General features: G+C 47.6%; 1 long non-coding RNA gene across 3 annotated transcripts in view; it reads right to left on the reverse strand.

The window, feature by feature from the left end:
- LOC110262000 overlaps nt 567–25,365 on the reverse strand; it is a 67,548-nt gene continuing 42,749 nt past the window's right edge. The window contains exons 2-5 of one of the 3 annotated variants that reach the window (XR_002346486.1): nt 21,145–21,282; nt 10,718–10,912; nt 9,349–9,465; nt 567–2,171 (exon numbers count right to left, since the gene is read on the reverse strand). This is a non-coding gene — a long non-coding RNA (uncharacterized LOC110262000). Of the gene's footprint in view, nt 2,172–6,917; nt 7,412–9,348; nt 9,466–10,717; nt 10,913–21,144; nt 21,283–25,365 lie in introns of those variants that run through there. The other 2 variants (XR_002346485.1, XR_002346490.1) reach the window with 2 other exon arrangements.

A 25,365-nucleotide genomic window follows, 5' to 3' on the forward strand; every position in this document is an offset into this window, starting at 1 on the left:
CTTTGTCCCCTTCTGCAGACTCTCCCTCCTTTGGAGAAATGTGTCCACCCTCCCAAGAAACCTGAGAAATGAGAATTAGAACAACAATATATTGGGGGAAGGTTTAAACTCCTATCTTTTGTCAATTATAAAACGTTTCATTTCACATTTTAATATTTTGGAAATCAGAATGCATCTTACAGTCCATCGCCTATCACAGTGTAATTAGGAACATATATGAACAGTACTTTTCCTTTTTTATGGTACATAATGGTGTGTCTTAGATTAGACAAAATGTCCTAGAGATGTAGTCAGATCACTCACTAAAAGCACACTCCTTTGTTCCACTAGAAATTTTAGTGCAGCATTTAAGTCTCTAGGTACGCGTTAAGATAGCAGGAGATAAATCCCTGAGTCACCAGTTGAAGAAGAAGTGCCCAGCATAGCAAATATCAGATTTTTTAAAAAATACCTAAAGGATGGTATTTAACCAACAAGAAAATACCAAGATTACAGGATTTCAGAATAGAAGGACATATGCAATACTGAAGTACTGAACATTAAAACTGCAGTGTTTTTACGGGGGTCATCTTTGGGCAAAGAGGAAACCTGTCCTAGCCAGGCTATGTGACAGGGCTTTCACACCGGAGACATTCCAAAAACAGTTGTTGAATTAACTAGAGTCTAGAACTAAGGAGTGATCAATCTTTCTTGAATTCTCTTTCTCTTATATTTTGTTTTTCTCCCTTGCTTCCCCATTCCTTTCTATTTTCTGTTATACAAAGGCATGGAAGAAATTCTCAAAATTTTTAAATATTTACAGAAACTCCTCAGTTCTTCCTTCACATCTGCCTCCTTCCTATGCCCCAGCCTTTCTCTACAAAAGCAAGTAATGTTAATAACTGTTACCAAAAAGTATGAACATCTGTAGTGTGTCAGGCCCGACCCTCAACACTTTCCACACACTGTCTCGCATTTTGTTAATATCTTCTTATGGCTTTTATCTTGCCCTTCTTTGAAATTTAGTTGTTTGCATGCTTGTAAATCTCTTAAGATGGGGATTAAGTTTTTAACTCATTGTGAACCCTTTCCGCCTCACCTAGGGCTGGAACTCACGTTGAGCAAGTACTCATGTGAATGAATAGATGAGGGGATGGGTGGATGAATGGATGGATGGACGGACGGACAACTGAATACAATTATTTACATATTTTTTATTCTTAAGTCATTGAGAAACAGGCCAAAACAGAAATTCCCTACAACAACAGAGAGTTCGAGGTCACTGAGGTGAGGATAGATTTCACAAGGCACAGCCGATTTATTCAATACTGCAAATGACTAAAAATGATAGAGTTCCCCCAGAGTCCAGCCAACCAGATGGGTGTCTGCGCCTGGTCAAATACGCATGATATATTCTTATTAATAAAGCCAGACTAGTGTCCTCAGATTATCCAAGGAATACATTTGCCCACCCACAGCGATGGGGGAAGCGATTACTTATTAATAAAGCAATAGCTAAATCTAATTATATCCCCATCAGAGGCAGTTGGTAATAAAACCGGGCTGGTCTTCCAGAGCTCTGTGACCTCGCCGACCTCAAATCAAAGTTTAAACCATCCGTCAGCTTCCAATACATTCCCAGCACACCTACCAATTACGAGCACCCTGGTGCCGCTGTCTGCCGGGGGTCAGAGGTCACCACATGCACTAGATAGCTGGGAGCTGGAATGGGGCTTCAGAAATCTCATTATCCTGTTAACCATACATTTATCTGACAAGATAAAAGAGACTAGGTGACCAAGCTATCATTAAAGATTAATAGAAAGTATAAAAAATTCAGCTGCAACCAGCATTGCTGTTTAGAGCTTGTGATCGGCATGACAGGGTTATTAATCAGAGAGCCAAAAAGATTTAAGTCTTTGCTCTTGATATTTTCTATTTTTATTTTTAGGGTTTTTTTTTTTTTTTCTTCCCTCTGTCTTAAGTCATTACCTCGTCGCCTACCACCCCAAACGGAGGTCAAAGGAGCCTCCTGCTAATTGGCGCTTCTGCTTTCAAATCGTAACCCATCGGGCCAATTATAAAATTGCCAAGACTCAGAGGTGGCGCGGAGTGCGGCTGAGGGACGCTTGAGAGCAGGGGCCGTGTTTTGAGCTGCTTATGGAGCTGCCGCCCTTCCTTGCGTGCCAGGCCTGTTAATCAGCAGGGAAAATCAATAGGTTTTTAATTTAATTCAGCCCTGTAAGACACACCCAGGACCCAAGATGATTTCTCTTCATCTGTGATTCCATTTCAGTTTTACACAGAAGCTTCTCCACCCACTCCTACCCAGGAATCATAAGGCAGGCTCTCCTGTAAGGCTTTTTATTCTCTTTGGTTCTATCCCTAACACCCACCCAGCCCCACTACTCTGCTTCTTCCCTGGCATAACCCTTCACCTTTTTGGGTCATAAATCACTGTCCTTTTCTTATGCAGCCCTGGACTATGTGCCTCTGGACGACAGCTCAGTAGGCTCCCCTTCTGCCCAGGGACAAGGCAAAGGAGCCAAGAAGATGATACAGGGAGGGGAGGAAGCAGTGCCGGAGCAAAAGTGCACCTCCAACCTCCCCCATGGAAGGGACCGGAGCATCAGTCCCCAGAAGGCTCAGGAAGCGTGTTGACGGCAGATGCGGGGGGATCAACCAACACCCACACCCAGCAGGTCTGCCAGAACTCATGTCTGTGGCTTCTCCACCGCTCAACCTCTGCAAACTCAGCCAGCCTCTCTGAGCCTACTTCCCAGGCTCGAAAGTGGGGACGACCCCCTCCCTCTCAGGGTTGTTTGAAGATCAAAGGGAATCCTTGAGTCCAATCTCCTCTATTGTCATCACTTCCCAGCTTGCTCCAGCTTCCTCTGGGTTCCATTAAAGCTAATCTGATAAATCAATTAAGGAAAAATTCTATTGACCAAGCTCTGGTGAGTTGCCAGAGTTCAAGGACAGCATTTTACTCTTCGGGGCAACCTCGCTCTCCCCATCCACTCAACACTTCCCGCCCCAACACACACAGAGAGTGAGTTCTCAGTGATTGTCTGACCACCCCCACCTCCCTTCCCTGCAACACTTCGGGTCCCAGGCACACCTCCAGGAGCACAGCCTGGCACATGCCCCTGGTGAGTGCGCCAGACAGGTTTGGTAAAGAAAGGAATGAGTGCCTGGCCAGAGAGAAAGTCCAAGCCACCTGCTAGAGGAAAGTCAAGGTCAAAGATGAACAGGTAAGGCTCAGGAGGCAGCCCAAGAAGCCAAGGAAAGTGGAAGAGAAAGAAAAATGAGGAAGAGAAGGGACAGGTGGGGAAGAAGAGTACAAGGTGGGTCAGAGAGAGTGGCTTAGGACCGAGGTCATGAACAGACTTGGCCTTTAGAAAGATGTGACTCCATCTCTGTGGCTTAGGGCTGAACCTGATGGTTTCTAGGATGCAGCAACTCTGGCAAGGATGGAGATGGTGCTGCCAAATGCGTGCCTCGGAGCACTGCCCAAAAGAGTGTCTCATTCCCTTGGGAAGCAAAGCAGGAAGGGTAAGGCAGGAAAGGGCAAGCGGGGGGAGGTCTCACGGCAGGAGGGCGATTTAAGAAAAAAGTGACATTTCAAGGGACAAATGTTACATAGAACAGGGCAGAGGAAGAAAGAATGGAATTGGGACATGAGCAAAAACTCAAGCAACCTTCCAAGGAAGACTCCACAGAGATCTCCGCTGTGATGGTTAAAGCTTGGATATGATGGGTGATCTCAGGCACAGCCCATCCCACAGTTCCCACCCCGCCACACACCCCAGGGCCAGACCCAGTTCCACTCAGTAAAGGGAAAGGTAGTACTGAGTTTCTTCTTTCATTTCTCTCTCCTGATTCCCTCTGACTGCCAAATCTGTCTCATCTGCAAATATGTGTTTTATCTTCAAAGCATTACATGGCTAATTGTTTACTAGATTATTTACTAGATATGCATCTTAATATATAATTACATTTTAAAGTATCTTCTCCCCAGGAAAAAAAAAATGTATACATGTAAGGATAACTTGATCCCCTTGCTGTACAGTGGGGAAAAAAATAAAAATAAATAAAAATTAAAAAAGATTACTACTAGGAAATACATAGAATATAAGCTCCAGGAGCACAGAAACTATGTTGTAAATATGCTGTAACACTATACCTAGAGCAATGCCAGGAGCATAGTCATTTATTGATTGAATTAATTAATACATTAAATGAATGAATGCAGTAGCTTGACACTATTACATTTTTTCTGAAACTATAAAAAAATAAATAAATAAAGTATCTTCTTCCCAGAAAATAGTTTTTCTTTAGGCACCAATGCCCATTGTTTGAAGATCCTACACTTGGAGAATAGATCGAGAGAAACATAAAGAATCCATGACTCGGAGTGGGTTGGCCTTGCAGACAGACAAGGGGACAGCTTCCTTAAAGCCACATGCTCAGAAAAATCTCCTGAAAGATTCTGGAGCTGAGAAAGGTGTGTGTGTGAGTGTGTGCGCACACACATGGGCACACATGCATGCATGCGTGTCTAGGTACATCTGTATGTACGTATATGTGAGCCCTTGTCTGTGTGTTAGAGGAGCAAGAAAGAAGGAAAGCAGTATTAATTAAAAGTCTGCCATGTTCCAAGTGCTTTGGGCATTAACTATTTAATCTCCCTTTAATGTACCCATTTTACAGCTAAGGAAACTAATACTCGGAGAAGTAAAGAAACTTACTCAAAATCACTCTGCCTTTGTCAGAGCTGTTACTCCACAACTCATAGTTGGCCAAATCTTTGCTGTAAGTACTGAAGAAATCAAGATACAATGTTTTTTCCCATGCAGTGGCATCTAAATATTTTCTCATATCTATTTGCACATTTCACAAGCAATTTCTGAGTGCCTTCTATCTAGGGCATTGTGGTAGAAACTTTATATATGTTAACTAATACCATGATCACAACATTTCTGTAAGAAAGTTTACCATTCCAATTTCAGAGATGAGAAAACTGAGGCATTGAGAGATTAGGTAATTTCTCTATAAGGAGCTAAAGTTCAAAAACAGGCTTGCTTGACTGCAAGGCCCAAGTCTTTGACACTGCATTGCCCTGATCTACTTCATGATGATCCAGTTTTGAGCCTTGAGAACTCAGAATCTAAGTAGATAGGAAAACCATAAATATAAGAAAACTAGAGTTGTCTCACGATGATCTATATGTAAAAGACAGTAGCTACCCTACATCACCATCAAAACCCCTATTCTCTCCATCTTCCCACTCTCTCACCTTCAGTGGACTGGGTGGGCTAGATTTCCTCATGGTCACAAGATGGCTGCCACAGCTCCAAACATTATACACAGTCTTGACAACATGCAGTGGAAGCACTGGTTCCTCTGACCCGTTAATTCCTATGTTCTCTCTTTTTCCTTTTCTTTTTCTCACTTATTTTATGTTGTTTCTACTACATCTGTCTAGCCTTTTATCTGTATATATGTATAGAGACATGTTGGAAAGACATCCACCTAAAGTTAAAAAAATCCCAGGGAGCTCCATCAGAAGGTGTTGCTCCCTGGTCCAGGAGCCAAAAAATTGTATTTATCCTATGTTGGTACATTGTACAAACTGCCTTGCCCAGTGCTTCATTTGGAACAGTGGTGTGCTGGAAGCGGCTTCCACTTGCTTTCAGGACATGATTCTCTGCATGCTTCCCAAGATGTCACATTGGTACCTTGAAATCCACCATGGTGGGAATATTCATACCATGGGAACTGGCTAATGCTGTATGACAAATGCAGGGGTTGCATTTTTCCCTGTGGAAAGCTGGTTGTTAAGCACTCACCCACACACCCCAGCTTGATAGGTAACCTTCCCTTCCATGCCCTAAATCAATGCACTGATGTCAGTCTTACTCCCTCCCCCAAGTACTGAGCATGGTGCTTTGCTCAGGGCAGGAGCTCGCTCCTAGATGATCAGCTTCTGAAAATGCCATGTAAGCGGAAAGGCCATCCAGGAATCACTGTGGGCGCAGCCTGCCCTCGGCCCGCCCAGGCTGTGGGCTGTGCCATGCAGGTTCCTGCATTCTTCCTGGACAAACCCGGCCCCACCTGCTCAGAAAGAACAGGCAGGGCTTCACGGAACTGGTGATGTCAAATTGCCACAGGCCTCCCCAGATCCCCAGATCTTACACAATGGAGAGACTTAAGTGACTCAGGAGATGAGCCAGGCAGTTCAGGTCTTGGAAAACACAGGGTGGATGGTTAAACCGGCCCAAGTAGCATCGTTCATCAGTTTACTAGTGGGGTCAGAGGGGTTGCTCCAGTTCCCTAAAGCATTGTCTGTGCTTTTCAAGGGAGATTGCAAGTGACAGAGAGGAAAGCAAGAGGCAGGCCTGGGCGATGCTCCCGGGGATCCCTATACCCCCAGGAGTGCCGCTGTGACCCAAGCATGCCTGGGGTGGGTGGGAGTCCCCAGAGAACTGACAGGCTCAGCTGTGAGACCAAGCCACTCACACCGCAAGACTGTACACTCACCTGGACTCACACCTGCCTGTGCCCCTGAGGCCCCAACTAGAGGAGATCTGGAACAAGAGGCAGGGGCTGGATCCCCATCCCCTCTGTTCCCCATCACAGTGTCCAGTCTGCAGGTCATTCTGAATCATGTTTGTTGAGAAATAAATTTGAATTCTAGTTCTTTGCACTGTGCAACCTGTTTCCCCACAATGATAATGAGGTGCCTGCATTTCGTGGGCTCCACGATGTCCCTCCCACCTCACCTTCTGCTTCTAGGTTTGAGCCAGCCTTGAGTTCAGGAAAACCTGGGTGCACAGGGGGCTAACTGTCCAGACAGAGACCCAGGTCTTCACCCCTTCCCCCCCTCACCCCACCCTGTCTCAGCCCCTGTGCAAACCAGTTTCTGGCACCTGGAGCTGGCTGGGAGTGACAGAGTGACAGCCACGAGATGAGAGGGAAGCTCAGCACACCTCCCACACCACCATCCCTAGGCTTCCCTGAGTGGAAGGATGTCAGAGGCACGTCAGCCCCTCAGAGGGGCTATTCCAGGTGGACAAAGCAGGAAGAAGGCTCAGGGGAACCTGGACCCCACAAAGCCAGCCTCCAGTGGATGCGAGTTGAATCATGAAAGGGGTGCAAGCTGGTCTGCACCCCACCCATGGCCCTCAGGGGATGGGGGAGAAGGGGAGACAGAGAAATCTTTTTTTCTTGTATTTCCTGCCATCCCCATGCTTCATCATTTGCCTCCTTTCCTCCTTATCAGAACTCCACAGGTCAAACACTCTTACCCCCATTTTTCAGATGAAACTCAGTGAGGTGGTTTGTCTTGCCCAAGGTCACTCTGACCTCCGAGGCTGAGACCTTTTTGGATGACAGTTGAATGGGATCAAGCACCATGCCTTGAACAAACCTAGGAAGGAGATAACCCCTTGTGCACTTGCTCACCACCCTGATTTTCACATGTGAACAGTGACGGCCACTCCTCTGACCCCAACATGGGTGCACTGGGGCCTGGTGTTCCCTGGCTGGCCCGTGTCTAGAGCATCATGCAGGGAGTGGTCCACTTGGCGCAGCTGAGCACTGTAGTCCAGGGAGCCTTGAAGGGGCATGGGGGGGTTTCCACATGGGAGGATGAGGATGTGGGGTTGGGGGAAGGATGACGTGACTACCCCCGGGGAAAAGCCCACCAGGGACCCAGGCTTAAGCCAGCATTTCTGGGGGCCACAGCCCCACTGGGGAGCCAGCCTAAGGGACGAGCTGGGGGTCTCTGACTCTCCCACCTCTGCATGGTCTCCACATCCCTCCGCTGGTCTCTCTCCAGGTCCCCACTCTCACCCGCTTTAACTCTCCTACAGACAAAGGCTCTAATCTCCTTTCCCCCCATAAGAAATGGCTATAAGGACATGGTAAACTGTAGCCACAGTATCAGCGAAGACAGGCTTTGCATCCTAAGAAACCAGAGCCTAGATGCTCCGCCCACAGACCCTGCACATGGCCCTTCCCTCAGAGGACTTTTCTAGAAGGGAAGGGAACAGGGACCACAAATGAACGAACACAGTTTCAGTTTTCTTATACCTCATCCGCAGAAACAGGAACTCAAAGAAGCTGGTTGATTCACCCAAAGGCACCTGGGGCGGGGGGTGTGGGGGGTGTGGGGGGTGGAATTGCAGGAGCTGGAATCGGAGCCAGGTCAGCACTTAGGCTGTGTTGGCACAAGATCCTGCACTCCTGCTGCTCCTGTCTGGACAGACTCCTGGTGTATCTCCATGGGTCATCTCCTCTCCCAGCCTCCAGTGACCCCATCCTTTTCCATAGTTAGCACCTGTCTGGGGCACAAGCCTAGGAGCTCCCTCAACCCAGGAGCAGCCCTCAGTCACATCCTCCTCTCCTTATCCCCCCGCTTCTTTCCCAGTGCTCCTGGCTGCCTCTCCCTCCATTTCCATTTCCAGCACGTATTTATTGAGAGTCTATGACAACCTGCTTGGTGCTGGAGAGTTAGAGGTGAGTACGCAGGACAAGGTGATAGCTCCCACTCCCTGTGCTCAGAGCTGACATTCCTCTTGGGGGAGGCAAGGAGATGAACCCCTGATAAGTGATCAGTACTAAGAAGGCTACAGAAGCAAAGCAGGCTCAGCCGGCCACCTCCATGGTGCTCGCCTCCGTGGTCCTGCACTGCATCTGCCCTAACTGGTCCCCTCACTTGACTTGGGGAGCAGTCAGGGGGCAGGAAGACCTACAGGAAAAGAGCAAGGCAGGCTCCTTCGAGTGTGACATCATTTTAGGCTTTCTCACTCGCCATGGAAGGTCGAGGTTACCTCCAGGTACAGATGACAAAACTGAGGCTCCAAGAGGCTGCTCAAAGACATAGGAGCCCTGGAGACCTGTGCTAGAACCCGGTTCTCTTGCCCTCCAGCCCAGCAGTCTTCCCAAATCACGCTGCCTCCCAAGCCAAATATGAGACAGCTGCTTTCCCCTCATTGCCCTCCCCATTACATCTCCCTAACCTGGCACCACCTCCCCTCAACCCCACCCCCCTTAGCCCCTGCTGAGAGCAGGGATCCAAAAGTTCCAGAGACAATACCAACCAAGAGAGCAATCCCACCGGAAGGTGTCCAAGAGTTTCCACTCATTTATGACGCAGATTGGTTGCCAAACTGATCTCAGAGGAGAGCCGTATAGCCGGAAGTGGCCATAGAATGCAGCTAATCCAGCTGCCTCATTTGACTCAGGCATCTCTACTCCTTGCTCTCTCTCTATTCACAGAAATGCACCAAGTGCCGACTTGTGCCGTTTACCAAGCGAGGCGCTGCACGTATGATGGAGAGTGAGACAGAGGAGACAACTGACCTCGTGAAGTTCGCACGCTAGCAGAGGACTCGGGCAGAGATCCACGATCACAGACATCATTGCAGAATCACAGCTGTGATAAGGGCCGCGAACGGCAAGAAAGCACCGTGAGAGCACCTGGTAAGGGAGGAGAATGATTTATTCCAGCAGATCCCTGAGGAAGGAGCAATGAATTGGCCTTAGACAGACAAAGGGTGGAGGGGAGGGCTTAGGGTGTGGGAGGAAACATCATGGAAGGAACAGCCCAGAGGAGCGTGCATGGTGAGCCCTAGAGACTGGCCAGTATGGCTTTGAAGCAGAAACAGCGGGTGTGCCAGGATTGCTGGCAGGGCCACCACATGCCATGAGTTATGGGATGTGAAAAAGCATTTGGCCTCGATTCAAGGCCATGAAGAGCCTTAGAGCTTTCAAATGTGTCTCTATGGTGAGGAGGGAGCTGGTAGGTGAGGCTGGATGGGGCAGAGGTGGTGGTGGGGGGACCCACTGGAGGCTGCAGTGTGTCCACAGGAGAGATGATGATGCTTTGGAGGTAGGTGATAACAGCATGAGGACAAGAGATGGGTGTGCTCCCGAGATAGGAAATCACCAGGGCTGGGCATTGCATTACTGGTGGGGATGAGGGAGAGGGAAGTCAAGGGTGGTTCTGGGTGCCACTCCATGGATGAACACGGATAGAGAAGATCTGATCTTGGAATCTGACTGACAAGACAGAGCAGATGTACCCAACACCTCCCAGCCAGCCTTGACCCCAGACTCCTGGTCAGTTTCTCAGCAGGCAGCTCATGCTGAGCAGAGCCAAGTCCTGGGATGGGGTAGGGGAGCTGCTTTCTCCTGGTCACCCTAGACCATGAGAGCCTAGAGACAGATCAGTCATCACTGCATGCCCCACTCCCATCCCAGAGCGCCTCCCACAGCCCATGGTACACAGGGCTTGGATGGTCAGCCAGGGATCCCAAGAACACGTCTGAATTCTAATCTGTCTCTGGGATTACAGATCCTGGGAACTTGCTTTCCATCTCTGTTTAAAACATTCTTACTGGCGATGAAATGATAGCAGGCATGCAGAAGCTCTTTGGATAGAAGCAAGCATAAGTGAATGGAAAATATTCTTATGACAAAGCTTGGGGTGGGGTTGAGATATGAAGAGGAGAAGGAAGGGCCTCACAGGCAGGGGCACAGCCCAGGCACAGGCCTGGGGAGGGGACGGGACCAGGCGATCAAAGGGGGAGGTGACTAGACCAGCAGAGTGCTTTCAGGCACGACATCTTGCGGCTCAATCTTCCCAGCATCCCTGCGAACGTAAATATCATTTCCCCATTTTTCAGATAAGGAGACAGGTGAACACGCAGGGCAAGTTCTCCACACTCACCAGTTCCTAAGTAGCCAGGCCAGCTCTTCTCACTGCCAAGCCACCAAGCCCCTAATAGCTGAGAAATTGCTTCCTGGGGTAGAAGTTAAAAGTGGCTTTTAAAGGGTGACAGCTGCCCCAGAAGCCAGTGGAGGGGAAGAACTTTTAGTGGCCAGGACTTCTGAAGGTCTTCTAGTTTAATAACCCGGGGCAATTCTGAAAAAGAAATCAGCCTTTCTTGAGATGGGCCCCAGAAAATGAATGTGCTCTCTTCATGTCAAAAGCCCAAGTCTCACAGAGGCCAGGGGCAGGCCGGAGGGGCATGGCTCTGCCCACACGATTCTCTCTCCTGCAGCCGCTCTGAGGGGCAGGAGGCACGGAAGATACTGTCTGGTGATCAGCAACTTGGGTAAAACTTAATTGCTTCCCTGAACCTGAAAAAATATCAAACTGCATAAATAAATGTGCTTTAAATTATTAATAAAGGCATTTACATCTGAAGCATGAAAATTAATTTAATTTCTTATGCTAAACTGGCTGGCATGGCATGTGATTTGAAGATTCAGAGACACAAAGGGCAGGGAGGAAAATGATGGGAGCCATGTTATCTTGGCCATTTTGCATTTACGACCCTGAAAAAATAATAAGGAGGAATGAGTGGAAGGAAGGGGTGAAAGGAAGCTCTCCTGCAGACCCAGATGAAGGCGACGTATTGATGAGAAGCAGGAACACAGAGGCCACCTTTCCTCAGGCTTCTGTGTGTACATATGCACTGAGAGACTCTGAGGGAGCCTGGGTTCTGGGGAAGGATGAATTTCTTGGCTTTCTCAAGGGCAGGCATCCTGAAAACTGAGGTTGGGGTGAGCGCGTCAGATGAACCTGAACGGCCAGCTGGGAAGCATCAGCTAATGCCTACATGGCTTGGGCGAAGGGACCCAGAGACCCCCACCACCTGCCCACAGCCCATCCTGACACTGTCAGAGCTTCAGCCCTTCGGCTCCCAGAAGCATGGTGGTGTCAAACAGCTCTGCATCTGAATCCCAGCTTGTCCACTTCTTAGTTGAATATCCTTGGCCCAATTTCTCCTCTCTGAGCCTCAGTGTCTTCATCTGCAAAATGGGCTAATAGTGTCTGTCTCACAGCATCTTTGTAAGGATGCAGCATGGCATGTGGGGATTGTCAAACCCCAGATCCAGACACTATTGGGGCAAGTGATACTCCCACCTATGTTCTCCAATATTCTTGATATCCCTTGGTAATGCCCAGATACTTTCGTTTCATAGAAGAAAGATTAAAGAAGATGTTGGATTGGGGGCCTGGTCTGAGAAAGAGATGATATAGGGCCTCTTCTCATTTGGCCCCTGGGACTTGGTTGAACTCTGACATCTAGAAGCTTGAGAGTCCGAAAGTTCTGTCAGACTGTGGGCAGAAGCAGAGCTGCCCTGGGGCCCATGGGGGTGGAGAGGGGCACCCTCCCCTCCTCGGCCTGGAATGTTCTGTGTGCCGGCATTCAGGGCCCTGGCTAAGGAGCACGGACCCCTCATGCAGCAGTGCCCCTGCTGGGTAGGGGCAGTGGGCACAGACATGAGGATTCCAGCAGGAGAGGAGAGGTGGCATGGTTGCCACGAGTGACAAGGCCACCAAATAGCCAGGGAACACTCTTATCTAGAGGTGGGGGCCAACGAAAGCACATAGGCCAAGATTTCCTAGCTACAGGCTGGGGGCTGGGGGCTGGGACCCGGGAGTACATCTCTGAAATGCCTACCACCAGGCCAGGTATGGAGTAGGTGCCAGGACAAGTCAGCTCCCTTCCCACTCCCCTTCGTTCCTGCCTTGCTCATTGACTAGGCGTTGATCTTTTCCTTTATCTTGTCTCCAGAAGAGTCAGAGGTTAGGGTTCTGTCCTTTAAACCCTCGAGAGAACAAGGACTAATCCTAACACACCAACCAGCACTTACTAAAACACCAGCTAACACTTTACACAGGACCCTTAGTAGTTGAGTCAATGTTTTCACTTCTAATTCACTTGAGCCTTGTCGACCACCTTGTGAAATAACATCCCCGCTTTAGAGTGAAGGAAACTGAGGCCCAAGGAAAGCGACTTGTCTAAGATCACCTGGCTTTTAAGCAAACTGCAGAGCAGGGGTTTAGCACATGTGCTCCGATAGCATGGAGGGTTGGGCTGAGCCGGGGCTAAATCCCAGCCCTCCCTCTTAGCAGTGGCCATTGCTGGCATGGGGGGAAGCCCTTCCTGTATGCCAGGCACTGTGCCAAACGCTTGGCAAGCATCACCTGCACATCTTCACAAAAGCCCCATCATGGAGGCACTCCTGTCATTCCCAAGCATAGGAAGAGCACCATAAGCTAAGTTCCCTTTCCTCTAGTCTAGTGAGTAGAAAGTCAGGATTCCAGCAGGTCAGGCCAGAGGCCAAGCCTCTAACTATGAGTCCTACTGCCTCCCACTTAGCAAACTCCCCTTCCCCACCCATCGAACAGACCTGATGACCCTGAACGAGTAGAGCTGGTGTTCAGACCAAAAGGGACCAGAGCACCCTAGCACAGAGTGGGCGCTCAATGGACATATTTCTTTCCCAGGCCACATGGCTTCCTAGGCCCACACTGGGCCCAGAGGATGGAAATGAAAAGGCCGAGAGGGGTGGCTGAGCAAAGAATCCTCCGCCCCCCACCCTCCATGGGACCAGTACTGGCTCACAGTCTGGAGCCTGTCCCAGACCTGGGCATCTGCCTCAGCCCGGCCTTGGACCTCTCTGCCTAGCAAGGGCTGAAAAACACAGCTAAAAATATTTTACTATTCCTACCGGTGTCAAAAAGGACATGGCTTACTTGAAAGACTCATGGCTGTAGCACGACACGGGCCTGTGTTTGAACCCCAGGGGGCCTTGGGCAGGTTACTGCACCTCTGGACATGCCAGGTTCCTGCTGGGTGAGGCAGATGGTAGGGCTCCCCACCCAAGGTTATGGCCGGGTGTGGGTCAGGGCTATGACTTACTGCCAAGGCATCTCTGATTCTTCCACCACTGCCTTGGAAGCAGCCTTGAAGGCACCACAGGGGGTCCTGTTTGCTGGGAGACTCTGTCTTTAACAAAGGAGATGCTGGCTCCAACTTTTTTTAGTAGATTTTGTTTCTCAGATATTAGCTTTCCTAACTGCCTTTGAAAACACTTTCTAATAGCAACACAGCAAAAAAAAAAAAAAATTCTTAAATAAAAATGGAATGAATGCTTATTAAAGGCAGTGTATTACTTTAGGTTGCATTTATGATACAGCAGAAGCGGACATTATCCTTAGATTTTCCTAGCAAACAGCGTCTCCTTTTGTAATCATAGTATGAAGTCAACATTTATGTCCATTTTATAGGACTTGAAGTATAGTTTTATATTTTATAGCACACTAGAAGTTTATAGCTATTACCTCTCTCACACACACTGTTGGTGGCTGCTTTGATCTAGTCGTCATTGAGACATTTGTTGGGGACTTCATCGTCAGAAACTGCATGGCACATTCCAGTTGCTAAGAACAAATTGTTAAAAGAGCAAGCATTCCTAAACGCCACGCGTTATGTGCTGGGCTTGGGATAGGGTGGGGAATCCCTTTTTTTTAGAAATTGCTTTCACCCCCAGTGAGTCAAGAATTCTACTTGGAGGCCGGGAAGGGCTGAGCTACCCACTGGCTTCAGTACTATCCCCTCTTCCTTTCTGGGTTCCCTCTCTGACCCCAGGTGAGCACCTCTGAGCCCCCTGACATTGTATGTGAACCAACATATGTCTTTTTCTGCGCACATATAAAATAGCAAAAACCAGACTCCTGCTGAACTGGCTGTGGCTGTGCTCAACCCCAAAGTCCCGGGTCCTGGTCCCGCCCTCAACCTCCTGGCCCCTCCTCCTCTTGGCCCAAGGGCTCGGTTCATGGTTGGGTTGGGAATCTGGGTGCAGCTCCCCGGCTCCCTCGTCCCCAGCTCCCCAGCTTGCATAGGGGTGCCCTAAGCAAGGCCCCTCCTTTGCTCATCTGTAGGACAGGAAAGAGATACCTACTCCACAAGGTGGATGGGACACCCCCACAGGATCCTGGCCATGACAGTGATTTGCCAACTGTAAAGTGCTGTCAGTTAGCATCATTGTTCTATCTCCACGAGGGGATCACAGACACTCATCTAATTGGACTCATTTCTCCTAAAATAGCAGAGGTCCACATGGAAGGAGGAACACTTGGGGTTCAAAAGATAAAGTTACGTGAGAAGGAACGTCTCCCCTCCTGCCCCTCCCCCACATGCTCCTGGAGGCTTCCCCTCCTTCCCCACTTAGAAAGGAGCTGAGAAGGAAGCTGAGGAGTTAATGATCTGAGGGTGAGCCCACCAGTCCTGGGCTTGGTCTCCGGGGAACAGGGGCAGAGCTACCCCGTGTAACTCCCTGTCCTTCACTCCTGTGGCTCGGAGGTGGTGGTGGTGGGGGAAACAGGTGCTCACCCGGCCCACAAGGGGCTGAGACTGGGCCTGCTTAGAACCGTGGCCCAGGTGTATAAGCCTCATAGGGCAAACCCTGGAGGAAAGAGGGGGCAAGGGATTCCTCAACCCCTAACATGCTCCTTGCCAGGCCTACTCTAAGTAGTAGAATGTCAGCCCTGATTTATCTATTTGTTCAATAAAACATGTCCTAAGCAGTTACTATAAAGCAGCTCCTATGACAGTCACTGGGAATAGAGGGGTGAGAGGAGGAAGAGAAGGAAAATATAGACTAATGGTCTCATTTTCTCTCTCACATAAATTCTCCTCTGTGTCATACTGGGTTTCTGTCTCTCCCCGACACACACACATTCTCTCCACAGACAGACACACACACACACACACACACACACACACACACACACACACATCCTCACTCCCTGCTCTCCTGAGAGGCTCCTTGGCTGAGGCTGCTTTCTGGAAGCCAGAGGGAGCTCTGTGGGAAGAATAGGTGGATTCAGCAGACAGAACATCCTGCCCCTCCCCCTGCCCCCCTTTCCTCCCCTCCCCCATCCGGCCTTCCTCTAAGCCAAGCCCCTGGGGCCTGCTCAGGGCTTATCTCCCTGATGGACTGGCCTCAGTGGTTCACTCAAGCCTTTCTCTGCTTCTCTTCAGTTTCTAAGATTTAGCAGAAGAAAAAGACAGAAAGAGAAGCATGGGGAGCCCAGCTCAGGGCTGGGGGTGCCAAGGGAAAGGGGCCCCAGGCTCAGCTCAGAGCAGAAGTCACTGATGTGCTGTGGTCGCCTTGCGGTTGAGGCTCAGAGGCTCATGCAAGCGGTTGTGGGGAGCGCGATAACCGGCAAGCCGATTCGAAGAACTTCTGAAGGTTTTGTAATAAAAGGTGACAGCACAAAGCAGGAGATAACAAGGCGCCACAGCACCATGCCAAGAAGTTGGGCAGCAGTGACGATGGAGGGCGGGCCTGAAACCTGCTCCCCTCTGGCAAAGGAAGTGCCAGTGGGGTTGCTTGGGAGCAGAGACAAGGAATCCACTTGGAAGAGCTCCCTTGTTCTCAGCTGGGGTGGAGGTGCAACCGGAGTAGAGATGAGCTCAGGCCGGCCCTTCCTGAGAAGCTGGGAGTCCACCCAAGTCTCAGGGCTTCAGGCCCCCCGGCCATATAGGTCTCCTCACATGCTTGTCATCTCAGCGTGGCCATCACCCTAACCTGGGCAGTAGCAGGACAGGGGGACAGCACAGGGATGGAGACCCCAGCAAGGGGCAAGGCCAGGTGGTTCAGACACCCTCAAAGGACAGCCAGCCATGGAGGCAGGCACGCACCAATGCTCCACGGCCACGGGACATGTCCTCATTCCTTAGCTCGGTGTTCAAGGCTGCCTCCTTCTGGACCAGACTACCTTTCCAGCACCATCTCCTCCTCCTTGCCCCACTGACATGGATATCCCCCTCGACAGTTTGCCAGACACACCACATATCCAGCTCGCAGATGCCCCAGTGCCTTTGCACAAGCTAGTTCCTTTGCCTGTAATGTTCCTCCCTCTCCTTCCTGCCTGGCTGATCCTTCAGGAACCTGGTCAAATACCCTCTCTGCTGTGAAGTCTTCCCTTGGCCCCCAGGGAGGGGCTCACCCAGGCTTCCCACCAAGTTTGCCTGGGCCCAACCACTTTGCACCCCCTCCATCAAAACCACTTCCTTTCTTGTCAGTCTCTCTTCTAGTCTGTGAGGAGAGGGACCATGTCTTCATTTACCTATCACTTCCAAAGTCTAGGTCAGAGTCTGGCATGTAGCAAACCCTCAGTGTGGATGGATGGATGGATGGATACTTGGATGGGAAGAAAGGAAGGTGAAACTTGTTGGGCAGTAATTCACAGCCCACCACCTCCAATGGAGGGTGATCCTAGGACTGGTGCTTGCTCCTGGGCTGGGGGCCTGGGGTCCTACCATCTGTAGAAGGCCCTCTGCATCACCTCTCATGTCAGAGGCCCTGCCTAGGCTCTCTCCTCCTCCACCCTCACACTTTCAACCTTGGATCCCAAGTAAGCGCTTGATCCCTGCAAAGTGGCTTGGACCCCAAAGCCTCAAGGGGGTCTTGGGAACCCAGCTTTCCCCTTAGACAGCCCCCAGAGGAGGGTAATACATCCCCTCAGCAAGCCTCAGGCTGCTCTGCACAGAGCAGGAAGACGGGAGGGTTGATGATGAGCTGCAGGTCAGCATCATTACCCACTCCCCACCCAGGCCTGGCTACGCACCACTGACTCCCACGCCCACTTAGAGTCCTCCCGCTCAGGAATGAAACCCTCAGGACCCTTCCCATGCCTTGGGGTGACCTCAGTGTCCAGACCCAAGAAGATGTTTCACCCCCAGGGGCACTGGCACCAGCCTCTCAGTACCAACCCCAGTCTTGCCCAGAGCAAATGGGCAGGGCAAGGAGGTGGGGGCAAAGGCCGACCGAACTGGCTTCAACCAAACTTTGCTGGTTTGGCTCTGTCTGGACGGTAGAGGAAGTGAGTATTTCACACCTGGTGAATTGGAGCGGCCAGGGGTGTCAAGAAGCATTTTCTACAGCTGGATCCATTGCTGTGCACCCAGGAGACACCACCCCGCCCTGAGGCTCCTCATGGGACAGGACCCGACACAGGCTAGCAAGATACTCCCAGACAGACAGATGATGGGGCTATGACTTCCTGTCTCCTCAGCCCAGACCCAGCCCAACCCGCCTGGACGGGGACCTGCAGAGAGCTCTAGAGACAAGCAATGGTTCCCAGAGAACTCTGTCCACCTTGGGGTCCTTTCTCCTGAGTCCCTTGGAGCACTCTTCACGCTCCTGGCTTGTGGGCAGCGCGGCCTGCTGTGGGTGTCTTCCCTCCTGGAAACTCCCGTTTTCCCAACCTCCATGGAGCATCAAAGCCAGGCTGCCACGCCTCTGTGGAGGAGCCGCCGTGGTGGCCTAGGGTCTGAAGGCCTGTCTGCTTTGCCTTCGGAGGCTCGTGCAGCCAGCCCTCTGCTTGGCTCACTGCTAATTGCTCTAGACAAAAACAGGACTTTCCTATTCCTCTCACCCCGTGAAAATGAAATGCTTGCTCCTCAGAACAGCAGATGAAAGGGGAAACCCCAGCTGAAGACACTTACAGGGACTCTCAGCTCTGGGAAGAAAGGGCCCAGCACGGGGACCACAGCAAACTTCACCTGAGTCCTGACCCCTTGTGTGCCAGCTGTGCCTCGTTGGGACAAATCCCTTCTCCAAGCCTCAGGTCCCTCCTCTATAAGATGGTCATGAGCCCAGGATGCTGTGCACCGGGTCACCTGGAAGCGTTTGGTGAGATTCGGATTCTGAGTGTAGCAGGCAAGGCACATAGTGGGTGGTCAAGAGACAACCATCCCCTTCCTGCCCTTTCACTACCCAAGTAGGTTTAGGGTCCCCATCCGGAGCACTCAGGCCCTGGGAGCCACCCCAGTGGGTCTGAATCCAGCTGGGTGCGCCTTGGGAACTAACCCAGCCTGTGTGACCTGCCCTCTCCTTTCAGTGACATGGACCCCGTGATGGCTGCCACATCAGAGGGGCTGCATGACAGGACCCAAGCCGAGCGCTTGGTGCAGGGTTTAGCGTCTGGTAAGGGCTCAGCGAATGTTGGTGGCTCTGTGGTTGTTTTCATCCCACACACCCAAACAGAAGCACACAGCTCTCCTCCCTAATGCTAGCATCACAGACACCGTGGCCCCTGGGGCCCAGGAAGAGCCGGATGGAGGTGCTGCCCCAGCCCGAGGCTTCAGAAGCTGCTCATCAACCACATCTCCCCACTGAATCAACATCACCTGTGGGACACTCGGCACCACTGTGTCACCCACAAGGAGCCCTGCTCCTGGGGTCAGGTCATGAAAGGTGCCAGTGAGTTCCCAGAAAGCAGAACATATTTCCCTGCAAGCTCACTGGCAGGTGTGTGGAGAGGCAAGTCCGCTCTGTGTCACCAGCCTGTGGCCAAGGTACCTGGTGGGAAAGCAAGGGCTTGGAGCGGCAGCAGCGGGGCGGGGGAAACCCAGACACTCTTTCACAGCAGAGGAGCCCAGGCTCAAGAGGGGAAGTGAGCACACCCGGGGCTGGCTCACATCATCAGACTCTTGTCACTGCTTTTGCCACCTTCCCACGGGCCAGGACTCCAAGTCTTCCTTCATACACATACCCTGCACAATTGTGATCACTTTTGAAAGGCATCATTTTTATCCCCAACTTGTGACCCTTTTGTTTTTCCCCTTCTGGCTGTGGTCAACTCTTTTGAGGTGAAAGTCATATAACATACCGTGAACCAATTTGAAGGGTCCAGTTCAGTGACGTCAAGTGCATTCGCAATGCTGTGCAACCACCAGCTCTCTGTTTTCAAAACTTTTCATCACCCCATAAAAACACCCTGTCCCCATCAAACTCCCCACTCCCACCCCCTCCTCTGATCCCCTGGTAACCTCAAATCTGCTTTCTGTCACTATGGATCTGCTATTCTGGATACATCCTACAAAAGGAATATGGCCTGTGGTATCTGACTTCTGGCACTTAGTATGTATCCCAGGTTCCTCCACCTTCCTTCCCAAATCATATTCTCCACTCTATAGATATAATATTCATCCATTGATGGGCATTTGGATGGTTTCTTCATTCCTAAACATACAGAAATGTTGCAAGAATAACGTGATCAGCACTCATTTTCCTACTCCCCTGACTCAGCAACCAGTTTGGACTAGAGCAAGGCCAGTGAGGTGCTTGGGTGCCACATTGAAGGCTGGCCATGCTTCTGGGGTCCGCAGGTGCAGGGTGGACCCTGAGAGGGTTATTTCCCTTAAGGATACCCCTAGGCACTTTGGCGGCCTCAGCCTCAACCTGGCCCTGTTGGACCATTCTAATCTGTGGCCAGACTTGCTTTATCCCGGGCTAGAAACAGTGGGTTTTGCTGAAAAGTTTGAAGATGGGTTATGGACCACAGACACATGGCTGCTCAGCTGCTCAGCTCACATCAGCCCCTAAGGATGTTCTGCATGGTAATATCCATTCCCACACTGTGATGCCACAAAGCCTCCACCTCCCATCCATAGTCACATTTCCCAAGGGCCCCAAGTACATCTTTCACTGACTTTTTGTTTGGTTTGTTGTTCCATTTGTTTTTAGCAGGATCTGATGAAGTTTCCCACATCACATGTGGATACTGGGTCTTTTTCATGCTAAAATGGCCTGGGTTTCCCCCTCCATCCCATAACATAGGCCTTTTGAGGAGTCTAAACCTTATAGCCTTTTAGGATGGCCAACATTGTGAGTTGGTTTCTCTTGTGATCATTTAACATGTTCCTCTGTCCCCTGGAAATCCTGCAAGCTGGGGCTAAATGTTAAGCATTTCAGCAAGGACATTCCTTAAACGAGGTGTGTTCTATACGTCAGCTCACATCAGGAGGTCTGGGATGTCAGGTTGTCCTCCTAACAATGGATGATGCTAAGTTTGATTGATTGGATTCCCATGTAGACAGCATCACTCTCTGTTGTAAGGGTATATTTCCCCTTTTTAATTAGCAAGTAAGCTGGGAGGACTCTTTGCAGCTGCACAAATGTCCCATTCCCCAACAAGCCTTAACCCACAGGTTTTTTGGCATCCATTAATGACCCCTGCCCAAATCAAGAATTACCCTGGAGGCTGCGAAACAGCGACTTTCTAGACTTCTCGTTCCTTCCACAGTCTTCTGCTGTCAGTCTTTTGTAAAGACTTCCCTCTCTCCAGCCCACCCCCCCTACACACTGAATTCATGGATTTTCTCTTTGTTTCATGTGAAATTTTAAGCAATTTTTTACTTGTTTACTTATTCTTTTTGATGCTCAGTCGTCCCAAATTCAGCCAGCAGGATCCCTTCAAATTCACTTCTGAATCTTTTTGATATGATCTCACTCATTTTTCAGCACATCACTCTTTCTTGGGACAGTAAGATGTCCCTGACTTACCATGTACTTTGCTTTCCCCAGACCTGGAATCAGCCATTTCTCCAGAAAGGTTTCGTTCCTTTTGGTGGGCGGTGGTCTTAGAAATCAAAACTAGACGTCAAGCGGTCTCATTGCTCCTGAGGGTCTTGCTTCTACACTCTTTCAATGGACAGAGATGGGAAAACTGAAATCAGTTCATAGTATCATCGGTTCAACTTTAACATTCTGTGTTTTTTTTCCCCTTAATTCTTTTTGTTGCTGTTAATTTAATATTTGAGTGTCTCTTCTTTGACACAGAGAATCTTCATTTCTAATAGCATTAACATATGCACATGTTTGCTTTATTTTATGAGACACATATAGTACTTTTCAAATTACCATATCATCATTATTAATAACAATAAACATACTAAGTAAACTTAAAACCTCTTTGTAGTTTTATTTGTCCTTGGAATACATCGCACCACAGATGTACGGTCAGGGTACTTTTTTCGAGTTATTTGAAATATTTTTGGTTGTTGTATGGTTAGGCTCTCAAATTAGTTTAGTCAGGTTTATTTGTTTATGTTTGTGAACCACTTGGGAGTTTTCTTTTAATTTTTTTTATTTAATTTTTTGACTATATAAATCATGTACATGGTTAAAAACACGAAACTATAGTAAAAACCATACTTGGGAACAGTTTTACTCCCAGGTCAACACTCTCACACCCCCCTACTAGTTTCTGGTTTATTACTGGTTTTTTAATATATGTGTATGCATATTTGTTCATACACATATATTGTTATTTCCCCTTCTTTCCTGTGAGATTTATGTTAGGGTGCAGATGGGAGTCCAGAGTTCTGGGATAGAAAACAATTTTAAAGGAGACAAATTTGCTTTTGAGTCTTAGATCCACTCCGTGCTAGCTGGGCAGCTTGAGCTACTTTTATAACCTGTCTGAGTCTGTCTCCTTATCTGTGAAATGGGATAATAACTCCTATCTTGTATGGTTTGGACTAGGATTAAGATCTTTCTCATATCACATTATGAAATTAAATTCGAGATAGAAACAGATGTAAAATGTAAAAAACAAACTAAAAAACTTTTAAAATACATATTTTTAAATATTACACTTTCCTGTGCGAGACACAAGACTGAGTTTGCTTTACAAAGATGCATTAAAAACAAAGGACATCCTAGCCAATGGGAAAGTCCAAGTAACAGACAAGGTGCGAGAGTTTGTAATATATTTAAAACACATCAGGTGCAATCACTTTGAGAAACTGCTTGGCAGTTTCTAATAGAGCTTAAACATACACTAACCCTGTGACCCAGTTTTTCCACTTGTAGGTATTTACCCAACAGAAGCAAGAACTTATGTCCACACAGAGACCTATGTAAAAATGTTCACAGCATCCTTATTTGCAATTGCCCCAAACTGGAAACCACCCTTGTGTCTATCACTAAGACAATGGGTGGCCAATGGGACACCACTCAGTAATGAACAAGAACCAACTAGATACTTTCAACAACATGGTTGAATCTAAAAAACAGCATGCTAAGCAAAAGAAGCAAGCCAGACATCTAATTGTATGATCCTATTATAAGAAGTTCAGGAAGAGGCCAAATTAATTTGATAAAAATCAGAACAACTGTTGCCTTTGGGGGTGTTGAAAAGAAAGGGGGCCTGAGGAAAGTGTAGGAGTATGGGAATGTTCTGTATCATGATTTGGGCAATGATTACATGAATGTGTACCTTTGTCAGAACTCTTCAAACTTCACTCTTAGGATCTACAGATTTAACTGTGTGTAAAATACACCTCAATTAAAAAGACAGTGGATTGGAATTGCCTGGTTGCTCAGAAGGTTAAGGGTCCAAGATTTTCACTGCTGTGGCTTGGGTCATTGCTGTGGTGCACGTCTGATCCCTGGCCTGGGAACTTCCACATGCCACAGTTGTGGCACCAAAAAAAAAAAAAAAAAAAAAAAAAAGAATAGATTAAATACAAGATATATAAAGAGCTCCTAAAAATCACTAAGAGAAGTTTAAGTATCATTGGGAAAACACTATAAACAAACAGTTCATTACTAAAGAAATATTCAAATTCAACCAATTAATGAGGAAAGAAGAGATGCCCAGCCTCTCAAGGAAAGTAGGAAACAAATTACAACAAGATTTTAACTTCTGCCCATCAGGTTGGCAAAGTTAAAAAGTCAATAATCTCAAGTGTTGGCAAGAAAAGAAATCAGGGAAACAATCACTCTTATGAACTATACATTGATGGAGGTAATTAAAAGACTATTTGGGCTCATCCATAAAAGTTTAGAACATACATGACTTTGACCTCTCAAAATCTATCCCAATGAGGAAATATTTTAAATAATAATATTTCTGTATCATGCAGTGAAGTAGTTCTAAGTGTATCAATATGAAAGTTCACATAACTAGGTGGACAAAAGCAAAATGCAGAACATATAGTAGAGCAGAGTCGCATTTTTATCAAAAAAAAAGAAAAACCTAAGTGTGTAATTACACGCGCACAAAGCAAATATCCAGAGAGGAGATAGGAAAAATTTGCTTTAAGTGCTGACAGAGTTATTTCTGGGGAAGTGGAGTAGGAATCAGCGGTGTTTGGTAAAGAAGTTCCCTATATTGTACTGCATGTTTTTAGTATTTTTTAAAAAAGCATTTTAAAAATTTTTATTATACTTAATTTACAATGTTCTGTCAATTTCTGCTGTACAGCAAAGTGACCCAGTTATATATATATATATGTATATAGTTTTTCTCACAGTATTCTCCATCATGTTCCATCACAAGTGATTACATACAGTTCCCTGTGCTATACAGCAGGATCTCATTGCTTATCCACACCAAAAGCAAGAGTTTGCATCTACCAACCCCAAACTCCCAGTCCATCCCACTCCCTCCCTGCTTGGACACCACAAATCTGTTTTCCACATCCATGAGTTTGTTTCTTTCCTGTAGATAGGTTCATTTGTACCATATATTAGATTCCAGATATAAGTAACATCATATGGTATTTTTCTTTCCTCTCTGATCTTTATGATTTCTTTCCTTCTGCTGACTTTAGGTTTCATTTGTTCTTCTAATTCTTTTAGGTGGTAGGTTAAGTGGTTGATTTAAGATTTTTCTTCTTTTTTGAGGAAAGCCTGCATTGCTATGAACTTCCCTCTAAGAACTGTTTTTGTGGCATCCCATTGATTTTGAGTGCGTTTTCGTTATCAATTGCCTCGAGTTATTTTTTAATTTTCCTTTCGATTTCCTCATTGACCCATTGTTTTTTAGTAGCATGTTGTTTAGTCTCCATGTAGTCAGTTTTTTCTAATTTCTTTTCCTGTGGTTGATTTCTAGTTTAATGCCATTGTGCTCAGAGAAGATACTTGAAATGATTCTTACACTCAAATTTATTGAGGTTTTGTGCCCCAATATGTGGTCAATCCTTGAGAATGTTTCACGTGCACTTGAAAAGAATGTATATTCAGATTTTTGTTTGATGTAATGACCTGAAAATATCAATTAAGTCTAACTTTTCTATTTTTTCATTTTAGGGTCTCCTGCTTTATTGATTTTCTGTCTAGAGGATCTGTCCATTGATGTGAGTGGCATGTTAAAGTCTCCTACTGTTATTGTATTCCTGTCAATTTCTCCCTTTATGTCTGTTTGTATTTGTTGTATGTATTTGGGTGCTCCTATATTAGGGGGGTTTATATATATATATATATATATATGTATATATATATACACACACACACAGATGAGTGTAATATCCTCTTCTTGAATTGTTCCTTTTATCATTAAGTAGTGTCCTTCATCTTTCTTTATGGCCTTCATTTTAAAGTCTATTTGTCTAATATGAATATTGCAACTCCTGCTTTCCTGTCTTTTCCATTCGCATGAAATATCTCTTCCATCTCCTCACTTCTAATTCATATGTGTCCTTTTCCCTGAGATGAGTTTCTTACAGGTAGCATATTGTAGGGTCTTGTCTTTTTATCCAGTCTGCCACTCTATGTCTTTTGATTGGAGCATTCATTGCATTGACATTTAAGGTAATTACTGATCAACACATATTTATTGCCATTTTAAACTTTGTTTTCCAATTGTTTCTATGTTTCTCCTTTGTTATTTTATTTTTGCTTAGATGATTTCCTTTTATTTTATGCTTGTGTCCTCTTCTTTTCAGTTTTTGTGAATGTATTATTTGGTTTTGACTTGTGGTTGCCCTGTTTTTCAAA

Source organism: Sus scrofa, chromosome 1 (assembly GCF_000003025.6).
Source record: "Sus scrofa isolate TJ Tabasco breed Duroc chromosome 1, Sscrofa11.1, whole genome shotgun sequence".
Lineage (NCBI taxonomy): Eukaryota > Metazoa > Chordata > Mammalia > Artiodactyla > Suidae > Sus > Sus scrofa.